The 19,631-nt window shown below is 40.2% G+C and overlaps 1 protein-coding gene across 1 annotated transcript in view; it reads right to left on the minus strand.

Annotated features, from left to right (window-relative positions):
• The window catches only part of SLC7A2 (solute carrier family 7 member 2), a 71,863-nt gene extending 59,252 nt beyond the window's left edge, over positions 1 to 12,611 (minus strand). The window contains exon 1 of the mRNA XM_070781598.1: positions 12,457 to 12,611. The gene's annotated coding sequence lies outside the window, so the exon portion shown is untranslated. The remainder of the gene's footprint in view (positions 1 to 12,456) is intronic.
• Between the last annotated feature and the right edge of the window lie 7,020 nt (positions 12,612 to 19,631).

A 19,631-nucleotide genomic window follows, 5' to 3' on the forward strand; every position in this document is an offset into this window, starting at 1 on the left:
AGGGAAAGGACATTCAACCCCTGAGTTTTGCTTCCACTCCAAGTATCTTTAAGAGAATAGGAAAATGTGGAAAACCTAAAAATGTAGGTCATTCCAGAATCAGACAGTTGCAGGGAATCAAGTCCCATCAATAGCTGCTATATGAATATTTCCCAGTATTTCTCTTTCTATGTGTCTCTTTAAGAAAGGAAAATAGATTTGGAATTGCTATACATGCCAATGTTCTGACATATTTAAAGAGATCTACAATACAAATATGGGTTTCCTGGGCTGCAGTCTCATTCCACAATGCAACGTTCTCACAAGGTCAGCAACTCTGCTCAGTTCTTTTTGCCTTTTGACTTTTTAAAAATAATTTTTATTGGAGTACAGTTGATTTACAATGTTGTGTTAGCTTCTGCTGTAGCAGAGCAATTGGTTGTACATATACATATATCCACTCTTTTTCAGATTCCTTTCCCATACAGGTCATTACCGAGTACTGAACAGAGTTGCTTGTGCTATCCAGTAGGTCATTATTTCATCTGTAGTGTAGTGCATATGCGTATATATGTCAATCCCAATCTCCCAGTTTATCCCTCCCCGCCCTTCCTCCCTTGGTAACCACATTTGTTTTCTACATCTGCGACACTATTTCTGTTTTGTAAGCCAGTTCATTTGTACCATTTTTTTTTTAGATTCCACATATAAGTGATATTACATGATATTTGTCCTTTTGTCTGACTTACTTCACTCGGTACTAGGCAATCTCTACGTCCATCCATGTTGCTGCAAATGTCATTATTTTGTTCTTTTTTATGGCTGAGTAATACTCCACTGTATACACGACACATCTTCCCTATCCATTCCTCTGTTGCTTGGTTCTTTCTGTTTTATCAGTCACTCTTCCCAGCTCCCAATGCATGTCTTGGGGTATGTAGTGTTTTTAAAATTGACTGCTCTCTAGTTCACCACAGTTTTTAATCATTCCTTACTATGCTGCACTAACCTGTTTTACTGATTTGTATTACATGCTTGGACCTGGGGAATTGGGACCCAATCAACGGGAGACCCTGTGAGGTCAAGGGTGCCTCACGGATGTGCACAGCTGCTCTGCTCCCAAGTAGTCCTACAAGGACAGCTCACATACTCTTGCAGGGAAGAACCAATACTATTATGTGTTTTTGATATTTACATACTCTCTGTGGGTTGAGACAAGCTTGGGATTTTCCTTTCTGAACTATGCTGTTATATAGATGTACTGGGGATTCAGTCATTAATGACAAAATGCTGAATGTTTTCTCCACTTATAGATAGTCTCAATGTTTTGCTTTTAAATATGAACATCTGTCATTTATGATGCCAGTTAGGAAATTTTTATTTTCCTGCAGCAATGTCTGCACATGTATAATCTCCAGCTCACTCTTACACACACACCTGTGCGGAATGGTTAGGCATGGTTCTGCTTGAAATGAAATATGTAGGCTTCTTCTGAGCTAGAATCTCAAGACTTATTAAAACCAGCAATGCTGTATATTATGCCTTTAAAGACACCATGGAAAATCCAATTCAAGAAATAACTGCAGTACATGTTTTGTTGGATAGAATACTAGAGAAAAATGATTCTTCTCTGCCTTAAAACATTTTTCTACCCACATCATTTTGCGGAGTGCAAAAAAGTAAGATTTTTGCACTCATTTCACTCAACAGAAATTATACTTAATTCAATAAAATGAGCACTTTTCTTCCAATTCTTGCAAATAGTCTGAATTCTGATTCATGCATACAAAGTTAGAAGTGAAATTACGTAGCTCAAACTTTCTCTGGTCAGATATGTAATGAATTAAAATCACAGGTGATGAAATAAGGCCCATTCCTGAAACAGAAGGGTCTTGAACTTTCAATTACTGTTGGTACCAACTACTACACATGTTCCCTGCACCCCTCGCTAGTCAAGCTACCTCCGCTTCACTAATACCCGCCTGAAGTCTCCAATACCTCCACCCTTCCCACCACACAGAGGCATCAGCCCCCAACGATGCACAGGGCTGGTGATGACGAATCAACAGAAAGTCAAATATAAGACTGCAACTGTTTATAATTCATAAAAATTAATCTGGTACTATGTCTACTAGTTCAACGCGATAAATAGTGCCTTATGCTTTCAAAGTCGCTGGAACAATTCTTTTTGCAAGGAACAAACACAGAGTTAGCAATGCAGTAAGTATAGAAAAAGAATTTACAAGAATAACTTTTAAAATGATAATGGTAGGCCGTTTGTCTTTCGCACTTCTTTTGCACTCGGTAGCAAAAAAGATCAGAATAATATAAATATGCTATTCATTATTCAGAAAATTCATATGATCTGTTTCAGTGAGATAAAATGCACTGTCAACAGAAATTTTATGCATAGTCTGTTCTTTTTTTGTTTGGTTCACTGAACTAAGTGCAAACCATCTGTTAGCTATGATCAGAAAAAGTAAAAATCCAAACAGTTTTTTTTTTTTTTAAGATAGCAGAACAGCACTCCAAACAGAACTTGTTTAAAAAGTACCACTTACGAGGCAAAAATCCTAATGATGAGATGGCTGAAAACCCTTGTGTAGTCTTTTTATTTTTAGGTTAAGATTACATTTGGGGGCTAAAATATGCTACTTAACAAAGCTGTTCACATCATAAACTGATCATTATTACTAAAATGTCTTACCGAATATGTTCATTTCCAAGAAATTTTAACATATAAAAACTTTTAAGTTAAAATTGCATTTTGATCCCCATTTATAAAATTCCTACGACCTTAGTGTATTATAGTGATTATGACTTGCTTTTATGAAAGCAGGATGCCCTGACAGAAATCAGTGCTTTTGTTAAGTCAAAACACTTGAAATCAAGTCTTGACTCTGCCCCTAGCAGTTTTGACCTCAGATAAGTTACAAGTCATAAGATCTCAGTTTCTTAAACTATTAAAAGTTCTAAAATGTCATTCTCAGGAGCTTACTACCCTTCTGAATCTGTCTAGCACTGTGCTTGGCACATACAGAGAGCAAGGAACTCAGTAACTGTCTCTGACCGGGGGAATGGGAGATGAAACCAAAGGAAACCAAGCTTTCCTTCCAAAGCTTCTGAAACTGCCCACAAGACAGCTTTCAGTGTATCGTTAAGTTGAGAGTATGGAATACAAAACTCACTATCACAAGAGTGTCTCACCATCTTCACAGTGGTAGAACCAAACTTCCAGGATGCTGTGCCTTAATCGTGTATGATCATCTAATGAAAAACTAATTTTTTTTTAAAGGTGAAATTCTAAGTTTTCAGAGAGTTTACAACAGGCCCCAGCCCAGAACATGTTCTCAAAGCTCTAGTACTACAAATGTTATCAACACCCACCACGGTGTTTCTCCACAGCCTGGAAATGCACTCTGTGCTATTTTCTTGATGAATACTGCACACAAATCCTACTCCGCCTACACAACCACTGTGTCACAAGCATAATGCAATTAAAAGAGGGATTTTAGCAACAAAACATTAACGACCTGAACCACTTACAAAGCAAGTTTTGCAAAAGATAAGCATTTCTATACAGAAACCAACTTAAAAATTATTCACTTTGCTTTGCTACTATTGAGAGAAAGAGAGAGAGAGTGTGTGTGTGTGTGTATGTGTGTGTGTGTGTGCATGCACTCAATTGCTCAGTTGTGCCTGACTCTGTTGTGACCCCATGGACTGTAGCCCGCCAGACTCCTCTGTCCATGGGATTCCTCAAGCAAGAATATTGGAGTGGGTTGCCATTTCCTTCTCCAGGGGATCTTCCCCACCCAGGGATCGAACCTGCATCTCCCGTGTCTCCTGCACTAGCAGGCGGATTCTTTACCACTGAGTAACCTGGGAAACCCATAGGCACCTTATTAAACAAATATAACAAGTAAAAGTTTTCAGTTAGTTATTTTATACTTTGAAAACTAACAAGGCTCAACAGTGATTTGTCTTTATTACGACCTCTTTAGTTCTATTAAACTATAACTTTATTAAATTCCAGATGTTTCCATAAGAAGATCCATGTCAGAATGATATTGAGCCATAAGGTTAGATTTTAAATGTCATGCTAAAGGTGTTACAATTTTAGACAAGAAAAGAGAGCACTGATTATTCTTGTTGCTGTTGTTCAGTTGATAAGTCATGTCCAATTCTGCGACCCCATGGACTGTAGCATGCCAGGCTTCATGGGGTTCTTCAGGCAAGAATACTGGAGTGGGTTGCCATTTCCTTCTCCAGGGAATCTTCCCAGATCAGGGATCAAACCTGTGTTCTCTGCATTAGCAGGCAGATTCTTTACCACTGAGTCACCAGGGAAAGCCAATTATCCATTCTTTTTCCTTCCCATTTGTGATTATAACTCATCAATGATCTGTGCTAAAGTTAGAATCAAATTTATTTACTGGTTCATAGGTCCTAGTCCACAGAAATCTGTGCATTTGAGAACTGGAGAGAAGAATTCTGAGAATTCTAGAGGAATTTGATGCTGGTGACAATTAAAAGCCCCAAGTATGCCTTCAAGTTCAGGGAACTGCTTCCACCATGGTACACATGGGAATGGTCATCCCTGGGTTGTTGTCCAAGCTCCTCAACTCAGAGCTCCCCACGGCCGCCCTGACCTCTGAGCCCTTTCTCAGCAGCCACAAGCAATGTTATATCAATAAGGGGAGAATGTGTGACCGAGAATGCCCCATCATGCCCCAAAGGCACTCTCCTAAGATAGTTTTCCCAGGGGCTGAAATGGGTTCTGAATTTCAGGGATCTTAGTCTGGATTGCAGGAACCCTAGGTGTCCACTTGGTGAAACTCAGGGATTCTTGAACACTCACGGGGTAGGGGCATTTCACATGCATGTGTGTGCTTTCTTCTTTCTTCTATGGAAGTAGAAGAAACATTATCAGAATTGAAAGAATATTAAAGGAAGAGTTCCTTCTCCATATATCAAGGAACTGTAAGCAGTTCAAATACAGTTCAGGAAAAATTGTATGAAACTTGTCATGAAGCCTTTCATTAGAAAAGACAGTAAGTGAATGTAATCTTTGCTTTTTCAACCTGAATCGCTTTAGTTCTCCCACCTGACTCACTTGTCTGGTCTTTCAGGAGTTGCACAGTTATATTTCAGAGTCTGCTTATAAACAGCATGGACCTCACATCATAAACATTAATATGATTCTACAAAAAAGAATATGACCTTGGATTTCTCCTCCAAATATGACTATGTACCCTTGTAATACAGATTAAAAAGCCAAAGAGAGGAAAGCAGTAACTCTGAACACCATGAAGCTCCATAGAGACTGAAGTAGGAGCCCCGCCCGCCTCTCATCTACCTCTTCAGACACATCCGCACACGGCACGCAGTTCATGTTCAGCGCTTACTCCAAGGGCTGAGACTCACTAAAAAACTCAGCTGCTGTTGCTAAGTCGCTTCAGTCATGTCCGACTCTGTGCGACCCCATAGACGGCAGCCCACCAGGCTCCACTCAGCGGGGCCATTTAATTTCAAAGGGATGAAAAAACTCTCAGGAGGTTTTAGACTTGGATGAAGGCTGTTACTCCTATCAACTCCTTCCTGAAAGTCTAGATCAAAGTAAAATGTCAAAAATTAAAAATAGAAACAGCAATCTCACTTTGCCAGGTGAATTACAGTCAACTTACCTTTGTTTTCTAGCATAGGCTGCCTTGGGACAAAGGTAAATTCCTAATGTGTCCCAAACACTCTAGAATGCTGATGAGCCCTTAGGATGGAATATCAAAGCTCACCCCAGCCTCACGAAAAAAATGTCTCCCAGACAACTGCTCAAATCACAACAGAATTAAAGAGGCCACTTAAAACTTGGCATATGGAAATACAAGTACAAAATTATGTTGTTTAATATGATCAGTAAAGTAGATTAAAAATCTATACAGCATAGTCTGAAATTTTTGGATACAGGCTTTTCCCAGAGAACATCCTATCAGGAAGTTTTCATGAGAATTTTTATCAGGATAAGCACCTAAGTAAATTGCCAATATTCTGTGGACTATAAGCCCCCTGCAAAAATAATAAGTACCCTTTGCTTCAAAAGATGAAAAACATTATGAGAGTGAATATAAAGGAATTTTAGGAGGAAAAAAAATCACTGTCTAAAGAAAGCTGTCCTTCTGAATGAAAAGAAAATTTCATTCAGTACATATGTGCTCCACTTGAAGGAAAAACCCAAAGGACACATTTGTGAAATTTTTATTTACTGATTTATTTAGGGGAAATTTAAAATTGTATTTATTCATATATTATTTTAAAATCATAATACAGTGAGATTCCACCCATTGCCCAATCCAACAATCTAAAATGGGTAATATTTATTGGACATACATGAGCCTATAAAGGCAGGACCAAGTGTACTGTAAACAAAGAATCATGATTAAAGGAATTCAGAGCATTTGAGGTCCATTAAACAAAAACTCTGTGAAGTGATTTTTACCGAGGAGAAATAAATTCACTCCAAAATTCCTTTAAGTAAAGACTTGCCTATTAGATTGAGGATGTAAGTCAACTCTCTGCCCCACCACACACACACCCACTGCCACTCAAGAACAATTATCAAATTTTTTTTGGAAAAGGTACATTCACAAGAGTCTGAAACTCAGAAGGTAAAACAGTGGTACCCAGCTCCATGTCTTCATAGAAATTCTCCTTGTACAGTACAAGAACTATGCTAAAGATGACCATAAATATATTTTCAGTTATATAATTTCTTTTAGAACATTCTTTCTTCTTCCGGGTCAATGATAAGAACTGAATTGAATGTGTTTCCTTTTAACAAAAGAACTCTTCCCTCTCTAACATGGAAATGAAAAGTATCTCTTCAGCTACCAGCATTTTTCATCAGTCCTCCGTCCAGTCTAAGCTGGCACCCACACCAAACTGCAGACAAGGACTGTTTTCCTGGACTTCAGAGGGACTCCTTCAGGAGAAGCAAAGTGGGAGCGATGGCTGAAGGCCTCTTGTGATCTTTATATTCCTGACAAGGTCCCTTATGAGTTTTCAACTCATTAAGTTTGTCATAAATGCAGCAAGCTTAACCAACAGAACAACTCAACTGTCAAAGTGAGAAGTTAGGATAATCTCATGTTCTTAACTCGACGGCTCTTTTGGAAAGATTTTACTCTTCAAATTTTCCACCTAAAACATAATCTTCTTATGTGTTTTAATTTTCCTCTAAGACCTCTCAGAATAGTTTGAATTTTTAGTTAAAGATCACAACTTTCTTGAGTGTCAGGCTAATAAATGACAGGCAATTCTGTCAAATGATTCAGTTAAGTATTATTGCCTTTTCCCTCAAGCAAATTTTGGTAAATAAATGCTCAACCAGAACTCAAGACTAAGTGACTCACGTTTCACCAGGGAGTAACTGGAGGAAGAGTGACAGTGGTATTAACAGCAATAATAGTAACTGTAATGGTGAAGACCATAGTACTTGAAATTCACGGAGCGTTCAGTCTATGTCAGGATCACAACACACACTGTTAAAAAGAGAAGTTTAGAACAGATCTCTCCACCTGATACCTTCAGCTCTGTGTATGGCTCACTCTTCCCACTGTGTGTGTACTTATTAACCCTTCAGGGGTGGTCAAAGCCCAGGGAATAGGGACCAAGTCACTGATTTATTCTTTGCTTCTCTACAGACTCTCGGGCTGGGCCATATGTAACACATACCTATCCAAAATGGATTAGCTAACTTCCGATTGTGGAAGACTCCAAATGGATTATCTTCTAGGATATTCTCAGAATCAAAGTCATATTTCCTATTCCAAGGGAATCCTTATGTATCAAACCAGTATTCAGTAATTCGGTTGCACATACAATTGCTAAAAAGTATAAAATTTGCATGACAGTTTCACAAAAATAAAACCCCACCAAGTGGATACTTTTTTTTTTTTTTAAAGAAACCAGACAGGATGGATGAGGATTGTGGGGAGAACAATTCAAAGGATATACATATTGTGGGAAAAAAAAAAAAAAACTTTGCATGTGATACAGAGATAATCTGCCATCCCCAACACTGAAATATATTTCGAATTCTAGAGATTTTAGTATTATTTTTTAAAGTAGAAATTGAAGAGCATTCTGAATATCTGTTCCAAGTTCACATTGAGGGAGTAAATAAATAAAGTTGAACATGCAAAGAGAACCCATTCTTTCCTTATGGTTCAATATATAGTAACTATTCATTCCACTAGTGACTATCATCATTATCATCATTTACCAGATGACAGCTACATATCAGAGTCAAGTCAAGAAAAGACCCTAACCAGTCAGCTTTTATCTTTCAATTAAGATCAAGTTACAAACCCCACGTAACATTTTTTGCCCACAAAGGAGTAGAATGAACAAAAAGTGGGCTTGAAGGTTTATGTCATATTTGATTTCTTAAAGAGATAAGCATATGTTATGAAATGGAAAGACCCAGTAAAACCTGGGGAAAAAAAATTAAGATGGGCAACAGTTTAAGTATGGGAGCATCTTAATTACAGTATTATTCAGCATCCCTGGAGACATCAAGGTCTATCCACTGTGATCACTAGGTCTCCACTGCAAGGAAGTGGGCTTGGAGAGTGTAAACAGCCCTGTACAAGGTATGACTGTATGAAGACTTAGGGAGCCTTGATGAAGCCAGAGTGGGCTAAGGAAAGAAAAGAATTTTCCTCACAACTGAGGGAAAAACTAGCAAGAATCAACAAGGAACATAAACATTCTTTGTTGTGTATTGTTCACAAACTATTCCAAAAATGAATATAACACAGGGCTTTTTTTTTCCCCCCAAGCTCCTGGAAGAAAGGTTATAAAATGTTCTTATCTCATCCACCTCACTGCCGAATCCCAGATAATACTCAAGTTCTGAACAGAGGTGCCAGTATGCAGCACAAGAATAGGTGTGGGCATGTAGGCTTTATCTATTTATTTTTCTAGTGGGATAAGGAGATGGCATAAAATTAAACACATGACATTTGCAGCACTAAGTCATCACATCAACCTTAGATGTAAGAAACTTCGAGATTTTTCAACCAAGTATTCATATTCATACACACCCAGAAAAACAAGAGAACCAGACTTTTCTGAGGCAAGATATCCAAAGCAAAATTCTAAATAGGAACAGAAGAGATGTGACCCACATGTTCAAATCCAGACTTATAAACAAAAAACACATTAACTCAAAGCTTAAGTCAATACTGACTATATTTACCGATGAGAAGGTTAACTTAATGGCAGCAGAGGCTATTCTCAGAAACACAGAAAGTTTAAAACAGTCCATTAGCACGTGACAAATAATAGCATATTGCTTGCTTTCACAGATTAATATAAAATAGCTTTTACTAAACTGGACAAAAAAATTAAAAGATAAATCATGTTCTGATTAAGTCAGTTAGTTAGAGCCTGATCAACTAGGTAGAGCCTGGTGGAGCTGAACCCCCAACTGTTGCTTTGGTTTTGTCTACAGCATCTACAACATTTCCACAGATACCAGATTTTATAACATAGCCAGAAATACAATGAAAGGACAATGTAAGATGAGTTGGGACAAATTTGTTACTACCAGCAAAACAAAAACACCAAAGCACATGTACTTTGATGACAGAATAGTAAGAAGCATCATCTTCATATTTTAGAGAATGTGTTCCTTGCTTGCTTTCTGGTGTAGACAGTACTGAATTCATTTGTTTATAGGTGTTGTTACTTTATATAAAATGACAACAAAATTAAAAATTACTCTTAACATCCATCAATGGCGAGTTTCCGGAATGTAAAATGATTGTAGTATGCCTCCAAAATTGGAGCTACACATTACTTTTGGATATCTAAGGCTTGGTACAGAGTAGGACTCAGTACTTTCCTTTGAAGACTGACATAACACCCTTTCTTAAAGCACTGAAATCAGTGGCTTTCATTCTACAATAAGAAGCACATGTTATGTGCCAGGCTGTAAAATGAAAAGCTACTACCACAGAAAACAATGAACAGAACAATTTCATTGTGTTCTTTTTCTTATCCAGGCTATATCTACATGGTTTTGAATATTCAGATAAAGGTGTAGGAATGAGTTGACCACTTAAGTTTTCAAATCATTTCAACAAGTGGCATCATGTCACTGTAATCTTAGTTAACTGAGCTTTTCGTAATTCAGTTGGGTGACAACATGGCCAAATGGACACACAGTACTAAGTCTGTGAATATGCAGAAATATATTCAACTGAAAATGTTGCTTTTGATCTAAATGTATGATTTGCAGTAAGTAGTCTACAAGTAGCCAGTCCATGAAATCAATGTATTCATATCCTGTTTGGGGAAATAATAAAACAAATAGCAACCTACGAGGTGTTTTCAAGGTTCTGTTCTGAAAGCTGGTCACTGAAGGGCATCAGGATAAAACCAGCAGATGGCTCTGAACACTTTAAAAATACATACTTGTATAGAGAGATAGATATGGATATACAGAGCAGTAAGCAAATATAACAAAACAGAAGTGAAGACAGAAACTAGGCTCAATAGAGAAGTCACCAAAGGAAATTAAGAGGAAGGGTCCATCTGAAAAATTAAGGCTAAAAATGAGAAGAAATGGCCATAGAAAGGCTCCATGTCTGGCCAGAAGAGACAGAAGAAACAATGATAAATGACTCAAGGCAGGCAGATAAGAGAATGAAGTGGACACTCTAGAAAGGAGACCACCCCCCACTCAGAGAAGGTGAGTAGGTTTGCAGTGGGAAGCAAGAAACATGAACTTCAAAATCCTTCAGACACATATGTCCCAATGATAAAAACATATGAGCATACAAGACAAAAAACTCCAGAGTATTTTCAGACTTTCAGAACTCCAACAGCTACCATCTCTTCCCTTCCAACCTCTAAATCCAGCGATAATGATTAGAAACCTTGGAATCAAAAGGGCTTTACTGACAGGCTAAGTTAACTGAGGCCAAGGATTCTGCAAACTCAATCTTTGGAGACACCATGGTCTTCAAGGTTAAGGCACAAACCCCAAAAGATTAAAGTGCCTTAAGGTAATGAAGTTCCCCTACTCAAGGCACAGAACAGAAAACAAATGAGGAGCAAGGAAGGAAATGAAAAACCCTAATAAATAATGTGGCTTGCACAGTCATCCAGGGGAGCCAAATAGCAACTTTTCAGGAGAGAAATTAAAAAATGTTTATGTTCTTTTGCACTGAGAAATCATTTCATGTTAAGCTTTAGTGCGATTAAAAGAAAAAAGGATTTAATATTACAAAAAGGGAAAACAACTATTAACACAAAATTAGCATATTCTTACCCTGTACATCCTCTAGAAGAAGATCACAGGCACCAATGATGGTAATTTCCTGACGAAATAATTATTATTCATGCTGAGGTGGGGAAAGAAGTGACAGAAGTTTTAAAGACTGCCTGGAGCAAGAATTAAAAATATTAAGGTATAGGTCACAGACACACTAAGTTCGTATCTGAAGTCCCCGCCAGGATTCCGACAGCTCTGCTTGAATAAAATCTGACGATGCTGCTGCTGCTGCTGCTAAGTCGCTTCAGTTGTGTCCGACTCTGTGCGACCCCAGAGACGGCAGCCCACAAGGCTCCCCCGTCCCTAGACCCCAGTTAAAAGGATGAATGTTTCTGAGAAATGACTAGATAAACCTTATTACCAGGCGTAAACGAGTCACCTAAACGGTTTTGAAGTCAGTTCTGCATACATATTTGAGAGTTCGGATAACTGATAACTTTTACTCCTGAAATCTGGGTAGTTTCCACCTCAAACGACTCATATAACTCTGAGAGCGGATTTCTTGTAAATATTGTTAAGATGCGGTCTCTGAAAAGTTGCAAAGTTCACGGATATTCGGAGGCTGAGTGAGTCCCTAAAACGTCAAGAATGGTATTTGGAGTTCAAGGCTAAAGACGGCATGAAATAGGTTTGAAAGAGTCTAGCCCATCTCAAAAGGGTTTAAAACTGCACCCATATACTTAAAACTCCCTCAAACGGACACCACGACGGACCATTTTTACCTGTCCCACCAATTCCCGGCAGCTCAGGGTGTGAATGGATTTGCAGAGCTCGGAGCGGGGTCCTGTCGGTAACCCGAGAGCCTCCAGGGGACCCGTCAGCATGTAGAGCCGGCGAGGCCTGGCTGTCCCGCCCGGTGGGGGTGGTGCCCAGGGACCCCCGAGACCCGAGAGGCCACGAGGACCCGCGGCTTCGCCGCGCTAGGCCACCCCCCGGCTTCCCCAGCACCTGGAACCGTGCGAGTCGAGGCGCAGCCCGGAACTCCCCGTCTCCGAGGAGCCAGAGCGCGGCCTCCCAGCAGCTGCGCGCAGCTGGACGTGGCCCGGGACGCCCCCGTCTTGGCTCTTTCCCTCAGGCCCGGGTGCCCAGGCCGCCCCTGCCGGCGGCCCCTCCGCGCCGCCGGACACTTGGCAACTTACTGGGCTGTGCGAGGTCCGCGCCGAGGAGGCGGTGGCGGGCGAGCGGCTGGAGCGAACTCGGGGAGACTGAAGAAGCGGCTGCTGCCTCGCTTGGTACGCGCGGAGAAAAGCGCCGGGGCTGCGGCGCCGCGGAAAGCGAGCTGGGCACGTGGGCGCCGCGGGTGTAGCCGCGCGGGGGCGGTCCCTGGCGTTCGGGGGCGGTGCCTGGCCCGCTGGCACCGCCCCCTCCTGTCCCCTCCCCCGCGCCCGCCGACCCCCGCCGGAGCCCTCCTCCCGCGCGCGCACCGTCCAGCCCGTGTGGCCAATCCGCGAGGTGGGCGGGTCCGGCCGCAGCGCCGCGGGGTCTGTCCGCGGCAGCGAGCGCTGGGCGCGTGGGCGAGCGCTCTGACCCCGGCTCAGGCGGTGGGCGCGGGCGAGTGGGGCACGCAGAGTTCTGCCAGGTGGTGAATCCGTGCTTTCCCCGGAGGGCCCAGCCTCAGGGGCATCTCCGAGGCTACTTGTAAGCAGAGTTCTTCTAAAGTGTGATTTTTGTCCCCGATTTACTTTTTATGCTGAGAAGAATTTGCAGATAAGAAAATAATGATAATGACGTAAAACAATGACCGTACTACATAGAACCCAGATGAGCATGCTGTGTCAATTAGTACTGCTGCTGCTGCTGCTAAGTCGCTTCAGTTCGCCAATAAAGACCGTAAACTGTTTATTGCAGTGTTTAACTGCTCTTTTGAGAATCCCAGTAAAGTGAATAGGTAGTCCGGATGATTTAGGGGTGGGCTGAAAAGAAAGCCCTGCTTGTTTCCAAGAGCCTAAGAGTTACACAGCCAAGGTTTCTCACACTGCGCTATTGTTTACTTTCAGAGTCTCTGATAAGATTAAAGACACAGTGTGAAACTCTATTAATTTTAATCCAAAAAGAGGAAACACTGGGAATGAACTGAACAGTGAGTGTATATTATCAGTTTGATGGAAAGGTCTACCGTATTTTGCTTAATATCATGGTAAACATCTTTATTCATCTACCAGTAATGTTCACTTTGACAAAGTGCCAGATTCACATTGATGCGTTGTGGTTGTTGAGTCGCTGAGTCGTACCCGACTCTTTGCGACATGTAATTGGTGCATTACATGTACATTTTAAATGTGATTACTCTAAACCGTCCTTAATTTCTTTAAGACATGTGTTCCCAAGATTACCTGATTAAAGGTTTAGGGCTTCACTGCAGAAACGGATCCATGTACAAAATCTCAGTGAAAGCGCAAGCACCTCATAAAGCCGTTAAGAACTCCATTAAAGAACTGGAAATATAAACAGCAACATGGCTACAAGAGTATTATCTGTTCCAGTAAATGTCCTAAGCAATAGAGACTCTGATAATATAAACTTCTTTTTATGGTATAACACAGATTCCTTATGCAAATAATGATTAATGACTTTGAGGAAAATAATACCCATAGCCTCTGGCACCAAATTCTTTCAATCCCACAAAGGCTAGGAGGCATTGTACACAGGGAGAAAGACTCAAGAGAAGTTGTCTAATTTCTAAAGGGGAGGAACCCAATCTAAAATTTTGTATCTTTTTTTTTTTTTTAAATGGAGGTTGCTATTTTTTAATTCATGAGATTATTCCCGCATTTATTTTTATTTAAACACCGTAAAGGGACAGTCTGTAATTAGGTCGCAGAACAATGATTGGGGATAAACTAATCTTTTTAACATTTAGAAACTTCGGATTTAGTCAGAATAGGAATCTTTGAGTTTACATAGTAATCCTGCCCATCAAATTTTGATATTGAAACAATACATGTGTCCATGTGTGTGAATAATAAAAGCTATTTCCTCTTTAAGCAAAAATGAACAAGTCTTTTCTAACAAGCATAATGTTTGATGAATATCTTGACACACTAGAAGTTTTGACTTAACATGTTCCTTTTTCTCTTTGAAATTATTTAACTGTGAACCCCACATCTCATCTTTGGTTATTTCTCAACTGTTACCATGTATTTAGATATAAAAAGAGTAGAAGATCCACAGATCTAGTATGAGTTTGTAAGACTGAGAGACACAGGAAATTAGAATAGAACATTAAGTAACAAAACATTTGTCACAGACTAAGCTCCTTTGACATCTTTATTTGCATTCCCTTTGGCAGTACTCTATTCCTGCTACAGAGAACTGTCATCTTCTTGCTAGCTGAGTAATTCTTTTACCACCTTGTACCTCACCCCATGAGGAGGACTATAAACTTTACACTTTCATCCGTCAACCTTCCTCTTTAGGAATGAAAATCCAGCTTAGTCATTCTCAGCAGAAAGAGTAATCAAGGTTGTTGTCTTCCAAAGGTTTGTGCATTTCTGAACTCCTAAGGTTTTATGAAATTGCTGGGAATTTCAAGGGACTTTTCTAGCTGAGTAAATTCCACACCCTGTACTCTTATAGTTGCCAAATACAACTCAAGAGTAAATCGCATGTCCACGAATAAGTGATTTACTTTAACTGTCAAGACTGAATGAATTGATTCCTATTAGTCCTAATTTTGACTCCATTATCCCCAAGATATTTCAGCAAAGAAAAGGCTAAAATCCCCCAATTTTTTCTCAAATGGTTGGATCCTAACTAGTGAAGCTTGTGCTGCTATAATTGAATAAATAGACTTGAAGGAGAAGAAAGTATTGGGTCTGTATTCAGGCCATTTGTTATTCTCCATTTCCCTTTCAAAAGCATGTGAAAAATTAAAGGCAACGTTCCACTGAACACATTCCATATTTACCCACTCCTTAAGGTAAGCAATAAAATATTGAAGAAAAATACAATAAGCCCTTATAAGACAAATGATTTGTGTTTTTCTGCTTGTCTTTTAACAAAGACCAAATAATGGTTTCACTATGGTTTCTAGCCCTGCACTGCTGTCCCTATGCATTTCCCTACATCCTGCCACTTGACTTGTTTCTGGGTTTTCTTTACATTGGCCATTGATCAAGAATCGCCCAGAGCTCCACCCGTTCTGTGCTTGTTTCTGTTCCCTTCAGCCAGGATTCCTGGTGGGACTGTGGCTGCTGGAAAATTCAAACTTCTTAACCCAGACATCCTCAGTCATTTTGTCGCTCAGAGGATTGAAAACCAGGCAGTTAGGAGAGAGTTCACTTGATGTAAATCCTTCTCCAGCCTGGCCAAAGGTTCTCATTTGCTCCAGGGATGGCTTCCTAACCTTGTTCAGAGAACTGTTCTCAGTTTTCAACTCCCTCAAGTTCTTTCCTACTTTTTATCCTTTTCTGTGTTGAAATTGTTTTTCCCCTTGCCTTTCACGATCTCATTTTCTTCCTATACCTACATTTTATCTCCATCCACCATCACAATCTTAGTTGTTATACATTTTTAAGTCTCAGCCCACTTGATGACATAGCTCCCAAAATCTACTTTGCTTTTCATCTTTGCTCCAAACTCTCCAGGAAGATGAACTTGCAAGCACTTGAAATTATATGATTCAAGAAAAATCCATCTCTTCCTTAGACTGATATCTCTCTCCAAGTTCCTTCTTACTATTCTCCTGGTCCTCTTTTAAGTTATGTATTGTCCTGGTAATAACCTTAAATTTTTATTGATTCCTCTCTCCTTTACATTTTTTATGTTTTATCACAAACAAAGTTTTACTACTCTTCCTCCATCAATTCTGTGTTACAGAAACAATCCTTTCTCTTGATCTCTTATCTCCGTTTCCCTAATCTCTATCCTTATCATGTTAAGACGTGTCTTCTCAGCAACTCATGGTATCTTATCATTCTTTATAGAATCAGGTTAAATTTCTGTGTCCTAAAGACTCCATCAGAATATCTCAACTTACCATGTAGACCCTTGCTGTCCACTTGCCACATGTGTACTTGGGGACTTGAAAAATGGTTACTCTAAACTGAGATATAAATTGATAAGAGTAAAATATACACTGAATTTCAAAAACAATACAATCAGAATCATGTAAAAACTACTCATTCATAGTTTTCTTCACATTGAGATTGATTACACGCACTGGTCATAATGAATACCCTCTTCCAACAACACAAGAGAAGACTCTACAGGTGGACATCACCAGATGGTCGACACCAAAATCAGATTGATTATATTCTTTGCAGCCAAAGATGGAGAAGCTCTACACAGTCAGCAAAAACAAGACCAGGAGCTGACTGTGGCTCAGATCATGAACTCCTTATTGTCAAACTCAGACGTAAATTCAAGAGAGTAGGGAAAACCACTAGGCCATTCAGGTATGACCTAAATCAAATCCCTTATGTTTATACAGTGGAAGTGACTAATAGATTCAAGGGCTTGGATCTGATAGAGTGCCTGAAGAACTATGGACAGAGGTTCTTGACATTGTACAGGAGGCAGGGATCAAGACCATCCCTGAGAAAAAGAAATGCAAAAGGGCAAAACGGCTGTCTGAGGAGGTCTTAAAATAGCTGTGAAAAGAAGAGAAAGGCAAAGGAGAAAAGGAAAGGTATACCCATTGGAATGCAGAATTCCAAAGAATAGCAAGGAGAGATAAGAAAGCCTTCCTCAGCGATCAATGGAAAGAAATAGAGGAAAACAACAGAATGGGAAAGACTAGAGGTCTCTTCAAGAAAATTAGAGATACCAAGGGAACATTTCATGCAAAGATGGGCACATTAAAGGGAAATGATATAGACCTAACAGAAGCAGAAGATATTAAGAAGAGGTGGCAAGAATACACAGAAGAACTATACAAAAAAGATCTTCACGACCCAGATAATCATGATGGTGTTATCACTCCCTACAGCCAGATATCCTGGAATGCGAAGTGAAGTGGGCCTTAGGAAGCATCACTACAAACAAAGCTAGTGGAGGTGATGGAATTCCAGTTGAGCTATTTCAAATCCTAAAAGAGGATGCTGTGAAAGTGCTGCACTTAATATGCCAACAAATTAGGAAAATTCAGCTGTGGCCACAGGACTGGAAAAGGTCAGCTTTCATTCCAATCCCAAAGAAAGGCAATCCCAAAGAATGCTTAAACTACCACACAACTGCACTCATCTCACACGCTAGCAAAGTAATGCTCAAAACTCTCCAAGCCAGGCTTCAACCGTACATGAACCATGAACTTCCAGATGTTCAAGCTGGTTTTTGAAAAGGCAGAAATCAAATTGCCAACATCCGTTGGATCATAGAAAAAGCAAGAGAGTTCCAGGAAAACATCTATTCTGCTTTATTGACTATGCCAAAGCCTTTAACTGTGTGGATCACAATAAACCGTGGAAAATTCTGAAAGAGATGGGAATACCAGACCGCCTGACCTGCATCCTGAGAAACGAGTATGCAGGTCAAGAAGCAACAGTTAGAACTGGACATGGAACAAAAAACTGGTTCCAAATCAGGAAAGGAGTACGTCAAGGCTGTATATTGTCACCCTGCTTATTTAATTTACATGCAGAATACATCATGAGAAATTCTGGACTGAATGAAGCACAAGCTGGAATCAAGATTGCCAGGAGAAATATCAATAACCTCGGATATGCAGATGATACCACCCTTATGGCAGAAAGGGAAGGAGAACTAAAGAGCCTCTTGAGGAAAGTAAAAGAGGATAGTGAAAAAGTTGGCTTAAAACTCAACATTCAGAAAACTAAGATTATGGCATCTGGTCCCATCACTTCATGTCAAATAGATAGGGAAACAATGGAAACAGTGGGGGGCTTTACTTTGGGGGCTCCAAAATCACTGCAGGTAGTGACTGCAGCCATGAAATCAAAAGACGCTTGCTCCTTGGAAGAAAAGTTATGACCAAACTAGACAGCATATTAAAAAGTAGAGACATTACTTGGCCAACAAAGGTCTGTATAGTCAAAGCTATGGGTTTTCCAGTAGTCATGTATGGATGTGAGATTTGGACTCTAAAGAAAGCTGAGCACTGAAGAATTTTGCTTTTGAACTGTGGAGTTGGAGAACACTCTTGAGAGTCCCTTGGACAGCAGGGAGATCCAACCAGTTCATCCTAAAGGAAATCAGTCCTAAATATTCATCGGAAGGACTGATGCTGAAGCTGAAACTCCAATACTTTGGCCACCTGATGTGAAGAACTGACTCATTTGAAAAGACCCTGATGCTGGGAAAGACTGAAGGCAGGAGGAGAAGGGGATGACAGAGGATGAGATGGTTGGGTGACATCACCAGTCAATGGACATGAGTTTGCGTAAACTCTGGGAGTTGGTAATAGATGGGGAAGCCTGGCGTGCTGCAGTCCATGGGGTCACAAAGAGTCAGACACGACTGAGCGACTGAACTGAACTGAGCAGTAACATGGGAAACAGCCACTGTTTCCACTGTTTCCCCATCTATTTGCCATGAAGTGATGGGACCAGATGCCATGATCTTAGTTTTCTGAATATTGAGCTGTAAGCCAACTTTTTCATTCTCCTCTTTCACGTTCATCAAGAGGCTCTTTAGTTCTTCATTTTCTGCCATAAGGGTGGTGTCATCTGCATATTTGAGGTTATTGATATTTCTCCTGGCAATCTCGATTCCAGCTTGTGCTTCATCCAGCCCATCGTTTCTCATGATGTACTGTGCATATAAGTTAAATAAGCAGGGTGACAATATACAGCCTTGACGTACTCCTTTTCCTATTTGGAACCAATCTGTTGTTCCATGTCCAGTTCTAACTGTTGCTTCGTGACCTGCATATAGGTTTCTCAAGAGGCAGGTCAGGTGGTCTTATACTCCCATCTCTTTCAGAATTTTCCACAGTTTATTGTGTTCCACACAGTCAAAAGCTTTGGCATAGTCAATAAAGCAGAAATAGGTGTTTTTTTGGAAATCTCTTGCTTTTTTGATAATCCATCGGATGTTGGCAATTTGATCTCTGGTTCCCCTGCCTTTTCTAAAACCAGCTTGAACATCTGGAAGTTCATGGTTCACATATTGCTGAAGCCTGGCTTGGAGTATTTTGAGCATTACTTTGCTAGCGCGTGAGATGAGTGCAGTTGTGTGGAAGTTTGAGCATTCTTTGGCATTGCCTTTCTTTGGGATTAGAATGAAAACTGACCTTTTCCAGTCCTGTGGCCACTGCTGACTTTTCCAAATTTGCTGGCATATTGAGTGCAGCACTTTCACAGCATCATCTTTCAGGATTTGAAATAGCTCAACTGGAATTCCATCACCTCCACTA

This window comes from Bos indicus, chromosome 27, assembly GCF_029378745.1.
Source record: "Bos indicus isolate NIAB-ARS_2022 breed Sahiwal x Tharparkar chromosome 27, NIAB-ARS_B.indTharparkar_mat_pri_1.0, whole genome shotgun sequence".
NCBI classification, from domain to species: Eukaryota; Metazoa; Chordata; class Mammalia; order Artiodactyla; family Bovidae; genus Bos; species Bos indicus.